Source organism: Xyrauchen texanus, chromosome 38, assembly GCF_025860055.1.
Source record: "Xyrauchen texanus isolate HMW12.3.18 chromosome 38, RBS_HiC_50CHRs, whole genome shotgun sequence".
In the NCBI taxonomy this organism is placed as follows: Eukaryota; Metazoa; Chordata; class Actinopteri; order Cypriniformes; family Catostomidae; genus Xyrauchen; species Xyrauchen texanus.
Genome location: NC_068313.1, coordinates 14,957,393 through 14,974,794, shown reverse-complemented (window position 1 = coordinate 14,974,794; position 17,402 = coordinate 14,957,393). Strand labels below are relative to the sequence as shown.

The 17,402-nt window shown below is 42.3% G+C and overlaps 1 pseudogene; it reads left to right on the top strand.

The window, feature by feature from the left end:
* Positions 1 to 11,887: 11,887 nt before the first annotated feature.
* Positions 11,888 to 17,008, top strand: LOC127631660 (ribosomal RNA-processing protein 8-like; annotated as a pseudogene).
* The last annotated feature ends 394 nt before the right edge of the window (positions 17,009 to 17,402 follow it).

Here is a 17,402-nt window from a genome sequence, read left to right as displayed (position 1 = left end):
CCTAGATACTCCAACATCCCTCATTGAGAGCTTTTCTCCATTCAACTCTTTAATCTTAAGAAGCTTGTTTCTTATTATATCGTTATCATAGAATTTGAATTTAAATCACCATGTTTACTGTATGCATTCCCGTATACTCAGGCCCCTGACCTTGAAATATCTGGACACATTGCAGTTTGCATACTAGGCACATAAAGGTGTGTAAGATGCACTAATCTACATTTTTATAAATTCTGATCCTATGTTTGCAAAGCAGGCACAACAGCCAGGATTATGCTCCTGGATTTTTCCAATGCTTTCAACAATGTTTTGCATCTCCAACTCTTGAGGACAAGCCCAAAGACAAACTATGAAAGCTGACTCAACACTAGCTGATTTTTCCAATGATTTTTATGTGTTAGCTTCAATAACATAATCACTGGTCAGGCAGAGGGATACAGAGCTGTTAATCAGTTGACTGTCTGGATTGCCAGCTGAGTTAATGACTTGAAACACTAAAAAACACATCCACCTTGCTTGAAATGATCACTGGCTGTGGGTGGGGCAGGAACACGCCACCAAGGCAGTGACCAATGAGTGCAGTTCATGTTTAAAGTGTTTTTGCCAGAGAACGGAAGCAGAAATAGCATAGTGTCTGGAAGCACTTGTGGAAGGTGCATTTGGAGCAGAAGTTTATAGATCTTTGGAGTCAGCAGGAATGTTTGAATGACATACATCTCAAAGTTCATATCATGGATATCGGAGATCGCTGCCGAACTCAAGGTATGTGGTAAGGAATCATTTAATAATGAGAGCTTTCCTTGATTAATTTCCTTGATTACAGTGCTCTTTTATCTATAATGTAACATAAAATAACCTAGCATAAAAAGTAGCTAGTTTTAGGCTAATTGCAAGCCAGGTTGTAATTCATATTTATACTATTGCTGCAGTGATATGACATGGGACATAAATAATGTAAATGTTTATCGATCTGTTTCATTTCATTGTTTAGGGGTGCAAACTTCACCCCTTTCAGCTAAAGACACATTTTCTCTCACCAAATTGTCCCTATTGTTTTGTAAAATGACTACATGTTCTTATAAAGCTTAAACACTTTATATAAGATTGAAATACAATAAAAAAAACATCTGTAAATACAGCAAAAATCTACTGAAATCCATGAAAAAACATTTTGCATTTCTTTTGTGGTTTGTAATGTTGCAATATTTATAGCGTGCTTCGTGGTAACATCTACTGGTATTTATATGTATCAAAAGTGCTTTAATGAATATCAATGACTAAAGTAATGCATATGGTTTAGATCAAATCAGGTTTATTGGCTGTAAAATTGGGGCATGACAGTGAAGCCTTGAGAAAAGTCAAAGGCAGTTGTTAAGTGTGACACCTTCCCTCAGTTTTTAATCAGTAAATGTGATTGGAACACTGACTAGGGGTCAAGATTAGCGAAAACAGTCATTATGTGTGACACCCCCACCCAATCAATCTGTTCTGAGTCTGCTATAGAGCCAGTTGAATACTTTACAGACAGGAGGCAGTTTGCATTTTTTGTCTTCACTGCCATCATGGATTCCTCAACTGATTATTAAAAATATTCAAAAATTCTAAGAGCTATTTGTCCATAAATCTGTGCCTGCTGTATAGGGCGACCTGATGTCAAATACAAAATCCATCACCTCTTATTTTAAAGTTGATGGTGTTGGTGGTCTTTTATTTATGTTTACTGTATTTATAAAGTCATGGCAGGAGAATAAGTTAAATACTTCATTAATAAGCCACAGCCAAGGTCATTCTCTTCTCCATCGGCTGCTATTGATGTAACAGCTGGCATGCTTTTAGATTGGGGTGTGGATGCTGAATGGATCTTAGCACATTATTAACCACTTAAGTCTTTGAAAGCAGTGTCAGCACTGGGGGCACTGCCAAATGCCATAGTCTTAAATCTTGCATCTGACACTGCCGCCTTTGCTTTTGTCCTCATTTACTCCACTGATCCAAAGTGTTGCTCAGTTGTAACAAGGTTGTTTATTAATTCAGTTGCTGCTTGGGATGTCAGACTGTGAGCTCCTTTATAAGTCATCCCAACTGTCATTTATATGATTCTAAAGAGTCTGTAACCATTTTACTAAATATTGAAAATAGATAAAGGGTCTGAATGTGCCATCTGATTGCTTCAAGTTCCCATCTTGTCAGGGTGGTTATACTGGAGTTAAATGATGCTAGAGTAAATCCTACACTTTCACAATGCTCATACAGCCACAGAAGCATGAGGAACTACCTTGTGTCTTTCTCTTTGTATGAGCTACATCACAAGCTGTCTCATCTATTGCTGCATTGCTGACAGGTTCTCTGTGGACTTGACAGACAAAGTAACAGATAGGTTAACAGGAAGAGGAATTGGCCTTAAATCTCATTCATCTATGGAATGGGGCTTTTATTTTATGTGATAAAATGGCCAGTGTCTCACCTGAAGAAGATTACAGGGTAATGATTAAGGACAGTTTAAAGACAAATAATTGTATTATCCACTATACCAGCAAATTGTGTCGTCAATGGAATATCATGGAAGCTCATTTTTATCCCAGTCATCACCATCACCCACTGTGGGTTGAAGAAATATCTTATTTTAGAAATATAAAAAATATATCTAGCTTTTTCACAACGCCAAGAAAGACAATGTCAATAAGAAAATATGTAATAAAAACATCTATTTAGAATAAAACTGTAAATCATGGATGTAATATGGGCTGGACTGAAGATTTTGGATATATAAAAGTATATCATCTGGCTGTGATTTAAGAATCTTTAAAAATGCCTGCATAACTATAGAGACATGACCCACACCACTTATATCACTCTTCATTGATGTTAAAGAATATTAAGGGATATGTATGCATTTTCACAGAGGTTTACAAATCATTCATAGGATAAAATCAGAAAACTTCACTCTAGCTGTCACCTTTCCTATTGTTTGCTATTAACTTTGGTTTGGTATTAACTCTGAATTGGACTACTTTTGTTCTCAACCCCGTCACTGACATAATGGAAGCGGTTTGAAAATTATTCTACACAATACTGGGTAAAGAAAAATATGGTCTGCACTTATATAGCACCTTTTTAACCTTTGCGGTATTCAAAGCGCTTTACACTGTGTCTCATTCACCCATTCACACACCAATGACCGCAGAGCTGCCATGCAAGGCACTAGCCTGCCATTGGGAGCAACTTGGGGTTCAGTGTCTTGCCCAAGGACACTTCGGCATGTGGACTCGTGTGGGCCGAGAATCGAACCACCAACCCTGGGATTAGTGGCCAACCCGCTCTACCACCTGAGCGTTCATCACAACCCCGCCACAATTCTCCCACTCTTCACTAGGCGTGACTTGCACCCACATACTTTTGACAGCATGTTTCATTCAAGTACATATATAGTACATGTAATGTATAATATATTAACTATATCATATTTTTGTTACAATATTCCTAAATGTAGAGAAAAAGTACATATGGAATATGTGAAGGTTGTTGTTTTTTGCTCGAAATGGCCACTGTTCCTTGTGTGGTTTAGGACAGAAAGCCACATAGCATTCAAGATATGAATACATTCTATAAAATCCTAATTTCATATGACAGGGTTTAGTTGTTAAGCTTGGCGACACACACCTGACTAAAATATACTTCAAAATATGAATTTTTTCGACCTGTTTCTGCCAAACTGTTATTAATAAAGCTGAATTATGTCACTTCTGGTTAATATAGTTAATAATAATGTCAGATATGTGTGGAACCAAAATGAGTTAAAAATGGTTGGTATGTTCGAACAGACAAAATTTTATAGCCGGTTTTTAAAATATATTTTTTTAGCAAAGGAACACAAATAAATGTTAACATTAATGACAAAAATTATAGACAGTGCACATTTTATAACTTGCCTCAGGGACATGGCAAAACGACTTGTTGAATTCACATCTATTTTCATCTGTTAAATATTTTGGCGGACTCGAAGCAGATTTGAGACGCTTGAAAGTTTGAAAGTTTAGGTTTTCAAAGAGCTAGGAACCAATTACTAGGCGTTGGGAATAGAGAATCGACTCAAAACATCAGAATCGACTCCAAAGCTGGAATAGAGTCAATTTGGGGAAACCGGTTGATATGTTCAGACTGTTTACTTCCTCGTCCACTGAACATTTCAGAATCCTAACAGCGCTAATACGATTAAAATGACTTCATCTTAACAATCCTCAACCTAACTCTGAGTCTTTTGTTGTCCGTCAGCATCTGTAAATCATCTCCATTTGTTCATCTGTATGAAATCACACAAACACATCTGGTTTCCAGAATTTATTATCAAATAACATTCAAAATTTGAGACAGTAAATTGGCATACAGTAACAACAACTTCCCCGATGTTACAACACAAGTCTGCAACACGGAGATGGCAGAGTTGAGTCGGCTTCCCTGTTCACATCAATAAATCTGTATGTTAAAGTTTAAATGATCAATGTGCTACACTTATTCACCTTATTTTTCAGCGAAACTAGGGTGATGCCATTATCATTCTTGAATGTGGACCACTTCCGGTAACAGCCACTTCCAGCTATTGTAGCGATACAAAAATAATAAATTATACTGCTTTATATTACAGGCTGGCATTATATGTCATCATATTATTATTGCCATTGTTTTATCACACTGTTCCACAGGCAGAATGAATGAGAGATCAGGCACTGACAGGACAGTCCTCCGCACTGTCTGACATGCCTCCGCAAATTTACACAACCAGCAGAGAGCAGAAAGCCACTGGGCAAATGCTGCTTTAACTTTCTTTGCACCAAAACGGCATCTTGTTTCATCTTGGCAAATTAATAAATGCAATTTACTCTCCGTTTTTATCAGAGAGCATTCTCTCTTTCTTAGCAGCGTATAGTAAACAGACACGCAGATAAGCATTCAGCATGGCTTATGAAACATCGTCTTTAGAAATAAACAAATTAAGGCATCATTAGAGGTTATGCAGGTACATATAAATGGAGGTTTACAAGGATACAAGAAACACTGCATCGTCATGATCTCGGTAAATAAAGAAGCAGATTTTATTACTGTCGCTATACTATATTGTATGAAATAAACCGAATCGGTTACCTAACGTAACCTCGGTTCTCTCTAGATGAGGGAACGAGTATTGCGTAAGCTAGCTTACGCTACGGGAAAGATTCATCTATTCTGAGATATTGAAGCCAAAAAATTATCCTTAATTTTGTATCCATTGTCAACGCAGTGCAGCAGCTGCATACCTTGAGCGGGCTAGCTAGCGAGCTCATTGGTTGCTCTGCGGCAACTGCTGCAGCCTATAGACGAACTTGAGTGAACTTGCGTCCAATGACGAGCCCGCGCCGTCACTGTATCAAAGCCCGCCAGAATGGGCGTGGCTAGAGTGCATATAAGCGTAAGTTCGTAGGCTGGAACCCTGGTTTTCATTGAATGAAGCGAAAATCGCTCATGGCGCGAAGCACGGCCGGCTACGCAATACTCGTTCCCTCATCTAGAGAGAACCGAGGTTACGTTAGGTAACCGATTCGTTCTCTTACGAGAGGTTCTCTCAGTATTGCGTAAGCTAGCTTACGCTATGGGAACCCATTGTCAACGCCGTGCGCGCCAAGCATCCACTGCATGAGCCCCAGGGGTGGGGGGACCCGGGGGAGCCCTTGTGAGTGGGGGAATAATATTTGGCCGGCAAGAGTGAGGGCCAGTGTGTGTGTAATACATAAGCACATAGTGGGAAGGGAAAGACAGAGCGGCGGTGCCGGTCTGTGTGAAATGTGTCCCGTCAGTGCAGCTCACCAGGGGAGCTGTAGCGTATTAAACCGCTAGTAGTTTTGCCTGCAGGGCGGGCACTTCCAGATTGTAAAATCTGACAAAGGTGGAGGGGGAAGCCCAGCCCGCTGCCACACATATGTCATGAATGGAAATCCCGCTGGACCATGCCCACGAGGAGGCCATGCCTCTAGTGGAGTGAGCCCTAATGCCTAACGGGCATGGTAGGTCTTTTGACGCATACGCGGCAGCAATAGCGTCCACTATCCATCTAGACAGTGTCTGTTTCGAGGCGGCGAAACCTTTGGTGCGCCCTCCGAACGTAACGAAAAGCTGCTCAGAGCGTCTGAAAGAGGCGGAGCGCGCAGTATACAATCTCAGTGCTCTGACTGGGCAAAGGAGATTGGCGTCGCGTTAGCTATCGGATGCTGGCAGCGCCGATATGGAAATGATTTGTGCTCTGAAAGGAGTACCGATCACCTTGGGGACATAGCCGTGTCTAGGCTTTAAAATGACCTTGGAGTCACTTGGTCCAAACTCAAGACATGCAGCGCTGACAGACAGCGCGTGAAGGTCTCCCACACGTTTAACTGATGACAGGGCAGTTAGAAGAACGGTTTTGAGTGAAAGGTATTTCAAATCCATGGATTGAAGCGGTTCGAAAGGGGGGGCTTTCATAGCTTCGAGAACTACGGAAAGATCCCAGATAGGAACTGATGGGGGGGCGGGGGTTCATCCTTCTAGCTCCCCTGAGGAAACGGATGACCAGCTCATTTTTTCCCAGTGACTGGCCGTGCAGGGGTTCAGCGAACGCCGCGACGGCCGCCACGTACACTTTGAGCATGGATGGGGATCTGCCTTTATCCAGCAGCTCTTGTAAAAACACTGTCGGTGCACCATTTTGAAAACACAGACCATTTGGATGCATAGAGTCTTCTCGTGGAAGGGGCTCTAGCGTGTATGATAGTGTTTATTACTCCTTCTGGCAAAGCGACGGGTAGTCGTTGATCACCCACGCGTGCAGCGCCCAGCGCTCTGGGTGGGGATGCCAGATCGTGCCGCTTGAGAGAGGAGATCTGCTCTCACTGGAATGGGCCACAGGGCTGTCAGTGACAGCTGCGTAAGCTCCGGGAACCATGTCTGATTCTCCCAGCGCGGGGCTATGAGGAGCACCGAGTGACGCGTTTCCCTGATCCTCTGCATTACCTGTGGCAATAGCGAGACGGGAGGGAAGGCGTAAAGCGGGCGGTTGGGCCAGTCCTGGGCCAGCGCGTCCTCGCTCGAGAAAAATACTGGGCAGTGAGAGTTCTCTTCTGACGCAAAGAGGTCTATCTCTGCTCTGCCGAATATGCTCCATAACTTCTGGACTGTTTGAGCGTGCAGGGACCATTCCCCTGGGGAAATATTGTCTCTGGACTGTCTGTCTGGGCCGTCGTTCAGGTGGCCTGGCACGTGCGTCGCCCTCAGCGAGCGCAGGTGGCACTGGGACCAACTCAGTATGCGTTTTGTCAGATGGAAGAGGTTCCTGGATCTGACACCGCCCTGATGGTTTAGATAGGATACCACAGATCTGTTGTCCAAACGGACCAGGACGTGGTGACCCTGAATGACCGGGAGGAAGCGCACAAGCGCGTACTCGACCGCTATCATTTCCAGACAATTTATGTGAAGGAGCTTTTCCTGAACTGACCATAGGCCGAAAACCGGAGAGCCCTCGCAGACCGCGCCCCAACCCGTGTTGGACGCGTCTGTCGAGATGACTTTTCGGCGAGATACAGCTCCCATCGTCACTCCCCGCTGATACCATTCGGCCACTGCCCAGGGCTGCAGAGCTGAGATACAGCTCTGGCCCAAGCCCCGCGAGACGCGCGGGTGTTTAGCCAATGCTGAAGCGGGCGCATGCACAGTAAACCCAGCTGAAGTACTGCTGTGGCTGAGGCCATGTAACCTAGCATTCTCTAAAATTTTTTCAGAGGCTGTGCCAAAATCAGCCAATCGTCCAAATTGTTCAGAATTCGCAAGCCCTGACTCCGCAGGGGTGCGTAGCGCCATGCATCCATGCGACTTCGTGGAAAGTGACGGGGTGCTAAAGACAGGCCGAACGGAAGGACGGTGTATTGATAAACCTGGCCGTCGAGGCTGAATCTCAAGAATGGCCTGTGACGGGATTTATCTGAATCTGAAAGTAGGTATCTTTCAGATCGAGAGAAATAAACCAGTCCCCCTGGCGCACATGCGCGAGGAGTTCCCTGATTGTAAGCATTTTGAACTGTCTTTTTGCGAGCACCTTGTTCAAAACCCTGAGATCTAATATTGGTCTGAGGCCGCCGTCTTTCTTGGGGACAAGAAAATAACGGCTGTAAAACTCCGACTCGCTCAGAGAAGGTGGCACTCTCTCTATGGCCCTTTTGCACAGAAGGTTTGCTATTTCTGAACGAAGCATGCAGGCTGCTTCCCTGTTCACAGTAGTTTCGAGCCGCACTCTGAAGCGGGGAGGGCGGCGATCGAACTGTAGCAAATAGCCCTGTTTTATTGTGCTTAACACCCATTTGGATATCCCTGGGATAGCTTTCCACACTTTGAAGCGTAACGCTAGAGGGTGAATGGCCAAGCTTTGACGGTGGTCCGGCCGCGGCGGGACTGAGCCGTCGTTTCCTCAACAAAGCTAGGAGGACTTCGGTTGCTCAGGTTTCAGCGCAATCTGAGGCCGAGGCCCGCGGGGGGCGGCGGTCTGCGGCGGCTGTCTGAGCGCGTTCTAGGGCAGCTGCCCTGTCGACGCTGAGAAGTCTGGCTTTGCTGAGCTGGGCGCTGTGAAGAGGCTCGTGCAGGAGGCTGGTCACGTGTGCGGCCTGCAGAGGAGCTAGCGTAATGAGGCAGGAAGAGATTCATGGCTTGGGTGGCTTTCTGGACTTCTGAGAAACGGTCAACAATGCCACTCACCGCGGAACCAAAGAGACCGGACGGAGAGAGCGGTGCGTTGAGGAACGTGGAGCGTTCAGCTTCTCCCATGTCAGCTAGCGTTAGCCATAGGTGTCTCTCGGTCACAGTCAGCATGCCCATGCACTTCCCTAGGGCTTGAGCTGCAGCTTTGGTGGCGCGAAGGGCGAGATCCGTCGCGCTCCTTAGATCTGAAACAGCCTCTGGGTGCCTGCCTTTCTCATCCCACTCTCGAAGAAGGTCCGCTTGGAGGATCTGTAAAACGGCCATGGAATGCAGAGCAGATGCGGCTTGGCCGGCGGCGGCATAGGCGCGGCCAACACAGGCGGAAGTAGTTCTGCAGGCCTTAGACGGGAGCACTGACTTAGACCGCCATCTCGCGGAGGGCGGGCAAATGTGTGCTGCTACCGAATCCTCGACCAGGGGATGGAAGAGTAGCCCCTCTCGGTGGCGCCGTCCACTGAAGCGAGAGAGGTGGAGACATGGGATCGGTTCCTGGCCGAGAGAGGCGCGTGCCACGATTTAGAGAGCTCGGCGTGGAGTTCCGGCAGGAAGGGAGCGGGCCGCGGGCGCCGTGTGGCGACGGCTCTGAAGAAAGCAGCCGTCGAGTCTGTTGGGAGCCTGCTCAGAGGGCGGTGACCACTGGAGCCCGAGGCGGTCGATGGCCTGTGTGAGGAGGCGCGTTAGTTCTTCCTCGACTCCGGCGCGGGTCCTGCTGGATTCCTGGGTCAAGGAGGAGGCTTGGGAGCCTGACCACTCCTCGCTGTCCGAAGCCATGATGGAACAGCAGCCCTTATCCTCCGCCTCGTCATCCGAGATGGCAACAGTGCGGCCGCTCGGCGGCAACTGCGGCGTCCGGGGCGGGCAGGGTGAGCGAGGCTCGAGGAGAGGCTCCGGCGAGGTGGTCGCTTCTAACACCGGTTCCGGCAGCCTTTGGGGCGGCACTTCTTTCTGCGCTGGCGAAGCGAAAGCGTGGCGGCTTCGGTTTTGAGTGCTTCGAGTCGAGCCCGCAGGGTCGACATCGGAAGCTCCTCGCAGAGGTCGCATCCGCCGTCAGCGAGGCGAGCTCTGCATGTTCCAGTCCCAGGCAGAGAGCGCCAGATGAGGTGGCGGTCTCCGGTGCTGAGAGGGCGCGGCATGAGCGCAGGTGGTGCGAGGCATCTTTAAAAAGACGTTCGTTGCTCTTTTTGTGAAGTTAAGCTGAGGAACTAGCTTGCTCTAAAAGGATACGTCGCCCGGATGGCGTAGCTTCGCAGGATGGCTGAAGGTGGCGAAGACGGCCGGCTTCTTCGGCGCTGTCCAAGCTTGCTAGATGCCCCTCGAGCGGCGACGCGGCTTCTGCAGTTCAGAGATCGCGAAGAGCTTCGCTGAATAGATGAAAATCAGGGTTCCAGCCTCACGAACTTACGCTTATATGCACTCTAGCCACGCCCATTCTGGCGGGCTTTGATACAGTGACGGCGCGGCACTGTCATTGGACGCGAGTTCACTCAAGTTCATCTATAGGCTGCAGCAGTTGCCGCAGAGCAACCAATGAGCTCGCTAGCTAGCCCGCTCAAGGTATGCAGCTGCTGCACTGCATTGACAATGGATACAAAATTAAGGATAATTTTTTGGCTTCAACATCTCACTTTCCCGTAGCGTAAGCTAGCTTATGCAATACGAGAGAACCTCTTGTAAGAGAACAGTACAACAACCTGGATTTTTAAAGAAAACTGAAGTGTATCGTTTGGACATTTTTTTCAGTATACAAAAGGTAGTGGACAGTTACTATACATACTAATGTAAACCTCCTTATAAACATGAGCTCATGAGTGGAAATATACAATTTCAATGTAGGTTAAATGGTGCTTTTAAGACTAAGTGCAGTAGTTCTTGGAAATACAGGCGCTTCTACTCAAACTTCCCTCAAATGTATCTCTTGGGATTGAAGCATCATGCTTTGGTATGTGCATATTATATAGACCCTGATTTAATTTTAGAATGGACCTATCAATAGTAAATGTCATTCATGCTATTATAAATAGTGCAAAAGACTTAGAAGTGAGCAGTTTATTATGAGATTCCACTTTACTTCCTGTTTCAAAGATCGACTTTTGGGAGTGATGATTAGAATTTCCATTAGAAGTGACAGACATACACCAACTATTAGCTTGCATTTACAGAAAACTTTAGCATTACCTATCTGTGTCTCTATAAGTGTCTCCAATATAAACAGCATTTTTAAACATATTTGCTGAAGAAGAATGGACCGATTCTCCATCACCAGATGGATCAATCCAGGATGTTGCAGTGTCACCTGCTACTGGCAAGGCGTGTTACTGCTGAGTAGCATAATATATCTTTATAGAACATTATTACTTAATTTATATATATATATTTAAAGCTTGCCCCTTTTTTAAATGTAGTAGTTACTTTCCTTGATTACAGTGCTCTTTTATCTATAATGTAACATAAATAACCTAGCTTAAAAAGTAGCTAGTTTTAGGCAAATTGCAAATCTCAAAACGAAAAAGAAAAGGTGCAAAAAACTTCTACCGTTGATAATGAAGGCAAACAGCAGAATGAACTGAAGTCACCCAAAACACCTGTGAAGAAGAAGAAGCCAGTGAAAAAGAATATAAAAGAAACCAGTGAGAGCAAATAATAAAATAGTTGGTGTCTATTCACATTAGTGTTGTGTTCACAAGTTCTAAGATGTCACAAGAGTCCAAAAAGTAGGTAAGTGTCAAAAAGGGGCTCAAATTGAAAAAGAAAAAAGTCAAACAGAGAAAAGGCTGAGCAGAAAACAGTGGAGGAACAGGATGAAGAAAAAAAGACATTGGAAGAACAAATATCGACCGAAAACAACAGGTGCTAATAATGCCAAAGCCAAGGAGGAAGCCTTAGTTCAAACACAAGATGAGTACAAAAAGTGCAAAAAAATGACAAGCCATCCCAAAACAATTAATAAGTCTTGTGAAGAGAATGACATTTCTTCTGTCATGGACAATGCTGAAAATCAATGCTGAGACTCAAGTATGAGCTCCGATCACATAAAATCTATAGCACATAAAACTTTGTGTGCAGAACCTAGAATAGTAGATGACTCTCTTAGCAACAATAAAGTCTCACATGAAGGGGGTGATAAAGGGAAACCATGCAAAATGTAAAAAGAAATCGAAATTACAGGCAGACAAATCGCGTCATAAAGTCGCTTCTAACTGATGAAAGTAATAAAGTCACAGAGGATCAAGAACCAAAGGACAAAACGGTGACGTCAAAGGGTGACGAAGAGCAAACACTCTCGATCGCTCAAGTGCTTTAAGGTCAAAGATGGAGAAGCGATTAGAAGCTGCTCGATTCCGCCACATCAATGAGCTTCTTTACACGTCAATCAGCGGTGAAGCCAAACGCATGTTTCAACAGGACCATGAAGCCATTGGGATTTACCACAAGGGTTACACAGCAGGCCTGCAAACCCTGTGGATTCAATTATTTCTTATATTCACCAAAGGTGAGAGACTCTTGTAGATTTCCAACAGCATGAGAATAAGTTTGGTTCTAATTAATTCTTTTGTTTAGTGTCTTTATGTTAATTATTTTTTTACATATGATAGTAAAAAAAGAAAAGGCTCCATCGCCACCATTAACAGCAGGGGCAACTGAGACTTGTCCTTTGCCACCCGGATTGAGGCGAGTAACCGCACCACCAGGAGTAAGTACTAAGTATTGCGAATTGGACATTCCAAATTGGGAGAAAAGGGGATAAGATTTAAATATATAAAATAGAAATAATAGAACAAAAAATACAAATTAAGAAAATTCAGTACTTTTTTAAAAGCTTTAAACGTTTTTAGCAGCAGTACGCTGTCAAGTATTCAAGGAAATATTCAGAATGAAATGCATGGTGTTTGCTGTCCTTTTCTGCATATCGCGACTATACGACATTCCAGGTTACAGTGCATTATTAGGAGGATGCCTTATAATTTGCTGTTTTGTCAGTTTTTCAGACCAGCTTCTTTAGTTGTTGCAGACTTTGGTTGTGGGGACTGTAAAAAAATAAAGTGCACTATTTTGATCTTGCTCCAATTTGTGAACTTGCCTCTGCATGTGCAAAGGTGAGTAATAATATCTATAATTTAATCTTAAATTACACAGAAATGCCTTGATTTGTTATGCCACTAGCCATTGTTTTTCACATGTGCCTCTGTTATTCCACAGTAGATATTGCTGTGTTCTGCCTTTCTCTTATGGGGACAAATCTTGTTGAATTTTTGGCAGAAGCAATCAGAGTGCTGGTCAAGGGGTAATTTCATTCTATTTAATTGATTTTTATAGTTGGCAACATAAAGTTCACCAAAAAAAACGATGTGTCTATACTATGTAGGGTTTCACCAATCTGCTCCTTTTATTTTGTTTACAGGGCCATTCTTAAAATTGCAGAAGTGGACAGTAGATTTGAAAATGTGCATTTGTTCCTTGGTGCATTGTCAAGTTTGGGATTTAAGTTGTTCAGTAAATATATTTCCTCTAATGGTAATGGGGTTAATAAAAACAAGAAGGAGCGCTGTGTAAATTTGATTCACACGTTGCTGTATTACATTTTAAAATTTTCTGATAGGTGCACCACTAATTAGTTGCTATAAAGTTTGTTCACCTATCAGAGATAAGATATGTGCTACAGTTTTTAGTACTGCACATATCCAGCTGTCTCGCTTCACTGCTGAGGTTCATGCGTCCATTTGCGAACAATGTTCCCCTAAGAAAAATTGGATGTATTTGGGGCATTTCACCCTCTACACTGCACAATAAAGTTAAATTCAAGGAATCTGGTCAAATCTTGGTGGGTAAAGGGCGAGGCCGAAAACCACCTCTGAATGCATGTGATCTCCGATACTTTGGATGTAACTATTTTAAAAACCGTCATTCATCTATAATGATATGACGACATGGGCTCGGGAATACTTCGATAAACCGAACACCAACTGAACACCTTTCGTCGCTTCATCCACTTTGCAAAGCAGAAGCTATACATCAACACTGTCTAGTTGTGCCACTGATTTCTCTTATCGTCAATTCTCACGGCAATAAGTGGTTTCATTAAATGTATATACTGCTTTTAAACTGTCGTTTCACGTTATTGATCTATGAGGAAAATTTATTTAAACGTGTGCATAATGGGTTTATTAGAAGTACTGGAATATTTGACAAATTGCAACAGATTGCAATGCTCTATTATTCTCTGAATTAAAAAAAAAAGATACATTCAATACATTCAAGTTATGTAATTTTATTTATAGCCTACTTCTGGAAAATATATCCCAAAATGCAGGGCTACACTCTATGTAGAATGGAAAATATGATCCTTTCTTTCTCTTTAAATAGTTAACTCTGGCTGTTGCATACCCTATATGGATTGATGTATGTTTTTCTTAAGAGTTTATTTGAGGATGTGAAGCACGTCTTTTCGTTTTCGGCTGTCTTTGACCAATGACTTTAGACACAGAGAACTTCAGAAACAATAAAGTGCTCACAGACAGCACAGATTCACTGGCTTTTTACCAGCATGTCAATTTGCAGAGGTCCACCTTGAACTGGGTTATTTTTAGGGCATTTTTATAGAAGATAAAAACACAGTAATCTTTATTGTCATGCGCATTCCTGGCAATGAAACAAAAATACTGATATGCTCATTTTGGACCGGATTAAAATCAGTGAGAAGCTCTGGCAATCATTACATTGTCACATATAAAACAAATCCCATCCGTATAGTGGTTTATGACATCACATGGCACGTTGACTCAGGGTTGCAATTTTACTGATGATTTGTCAGAGGATGTATATTAGGAAGGGGATGTTTTTTAATTGTTGTTTTTGTTTTTTTTTTGCTATTTGATTACCTGGATCTGTGCTGTTATCATTTCTCCTTCCCTGTTTTTTGGCTTCAAGCACATGAGTAAACTTTATGGGCTGAAAGACATCAGATTTTGGATGGGGGATAATTAAGTGCGAAATTTAAGCACAGTGGAAAGAAATCACAGCTGATACAGAGACTTCGGAAATGAACGATTTTCATTATTCATTGTAAGTTTTTCAATTCAGAAAAAGCACGAAGCACAGCAATGGTCAAGACTGATTATCTAGACAAAAGGCACGATTTGTAAAATCGGTACTGTCCCAATTTTATCAGAACATCTGGTCACCCTATGTACAGTACATGGGTTTTTTAAGAGCCACACATAGCACTGGCACAGACAAATAGACTTAATGCACAGTTTGGAGTGGGTGTTCTGAAAATTGTTTAACAAGTTTGAGCAGGTTTCAAGGAACATTTCTTCTTATATTACATAAAAACATTACATATATTTAGCATAACATCACCTTGAAATGTAGCATAGGCTACTATATTACTGTAACAATCACTGTTAATGAACGAGTGCAGTCGTTCTACTTTTCTGAGATTTATTCTTGGCCATACAACAGGTAAGTGGCAACACAAAGTTAACAGACTATTCTTTCTCAAAACCTTTCCCTCACTTCTCTCTCTCACACCCCTGTATGCCATGAACATGCACACACTGAACCCCCCCAAAAGGGTGGCATTCCCCTTATCATCCAACACGAAAGCACAATCTTACTTAAGTGCATTATATTATTAGGACATTCATAACACTTGCACATAATCTTTAAATGCGCTACAATATCAATCAAATGTATGCCAGTCTTGTAACTACCAGTTCACTAGACAACATACCCACATTTTAGGTTCAAAAGCCCAAAATACACAGTGTAATGTTAAAAGGTACTGACAACTGTGTTTTTTGTATTATAAATTGCTCAGGGCAGCTTATAATAAATCAAAACATTACCATGAGATGCACGGCTAGGTGCTCCGATAGTTAAAATAGTCCAAACGCGGCTTAGTGTTCAGGGGTTGTTGAGATGAAGGCCCTTGTGATATATAAATAATTATGAGTGTTGTAAATTATTTCTCAAGACTTCCTCAAGCATACAGTTTTTAGGAAAACATATCCAAAATGTTTTAATGTGTTTATTAAAATAATAAAAAAAAAAAACACTGACAAGAAGAAAAGAACAACCATCTTGACACTGCAGCACCCCTACTTCCCACGGCCTTGCCAACGAGTGCACATTTCAAATTTTCTTTGGAAAAATACAACCGTCACATTCTCCGGACCAAAATAAAAAGGACAATCCAAGTTGTGATTAGCGCCAGGACCAAATGCCAGTGTCTGTCATTGTATGGGGGTGTGTCAATGCCCATGACATGGGAAAATTGCACATCCGTGAGGGCACCATTACTGCAGAAGTTTCACAAGGTAAAAAATACAATAATGTGTTGTTGTGCGTTCAATAAAGCACAGGCTGAATCGAATTTACAAATCACTTCTGTTTGTTTTTTATTAGCATTTTCCATACTGTTCCAACTTAGAGAGAACTTAATGAGGGAACAGTGTTTGCACCGGGTCTTGTGAAATTGCATCATATATTAGCCTCTATTTGACTGTACAGAGAGCAGAGCAATCATTTAATCCAATGACTCCTATGAAAAGGCTGCTCATACCCTAACAGATTGTCCACCCAGTGGCTCTCTCCAGGCCAGTTCATATAGGGGATATAAGATGAATGACTTTATAACCCATTATTAGTTTTTCAAGATGGTTATTCACCTTTTTATTTAGATCCAATTGGTTTGATACAAATGGCCGCCCGTCCTAAGTTCCAGTTTATTGAATTCTAGAGTACTTGTTTCTTGTTGAAACTAAATCGTTGAGATTTCAATTTAATGATGTATTATTGTAGTTTTTGAGGCTGTTTAATAAAGTAACTTTGTAGGTCAGTCTTATTGGTTCACCCAGAGATGTGCAGAGCAGTATGAGGGAAAACAGAATTTGGACAGTGTTGATAATCATGTGTTGATTGTGCCAACTCAATAACTGTTCTTCAGGATATCTTATTTGCATTCCTGCAAGTATCAATAAATCAATAATGGAATATATATTTGTATATATATAAAAAAATCCAGTTCTTTCTAGTTTTTGCAATAAGATAACAATGGAGGATATCTAGATTATAGTTTATTATTTTTGATGCATGAGAGCTGTTTGATTTAGACTATTTCTTTGCATTTATTTTTCTTTAGGACACAGAGAACATCCATTTCTACTGCTTTGAGTTTATTTAGACAGAAAAATCACCAGAGAATGTGAAGAAAGTCAGGCTTCAACTTAAACCCTGTTTCAACAAGAAACGATAAATGTTTATTTGTGAATAATGATATTTAAATTGAATTAGGCTCTGTAGCTATATTAGAGTCTGTAAAAAATTTTCATTTTGTTAACTTAAAGTTCTTACAAACATGGCATTTGTAAGTTTGTTCATCAGTGTAACAGACTAGTCAATTTTATGAAACAAATTTGAATAATTCTATTGGCAATTACTCTCTAGCTAATTTTTTTTTTTTCTCTCTATGCATATTTTGAATCTGTAGATAACTTTTTAGCCTTGTTACAAATAGACACCGAGTGATAAAATATTTGCCCTAGAGCAGTGTTTCCCAAACTGGGGTACGTGTACCCCTAGGGGTACCAGAGGTACATGAATACAATTTTGAGATTTACCATTCTTTTTAATTTCATCACTGTCTAATA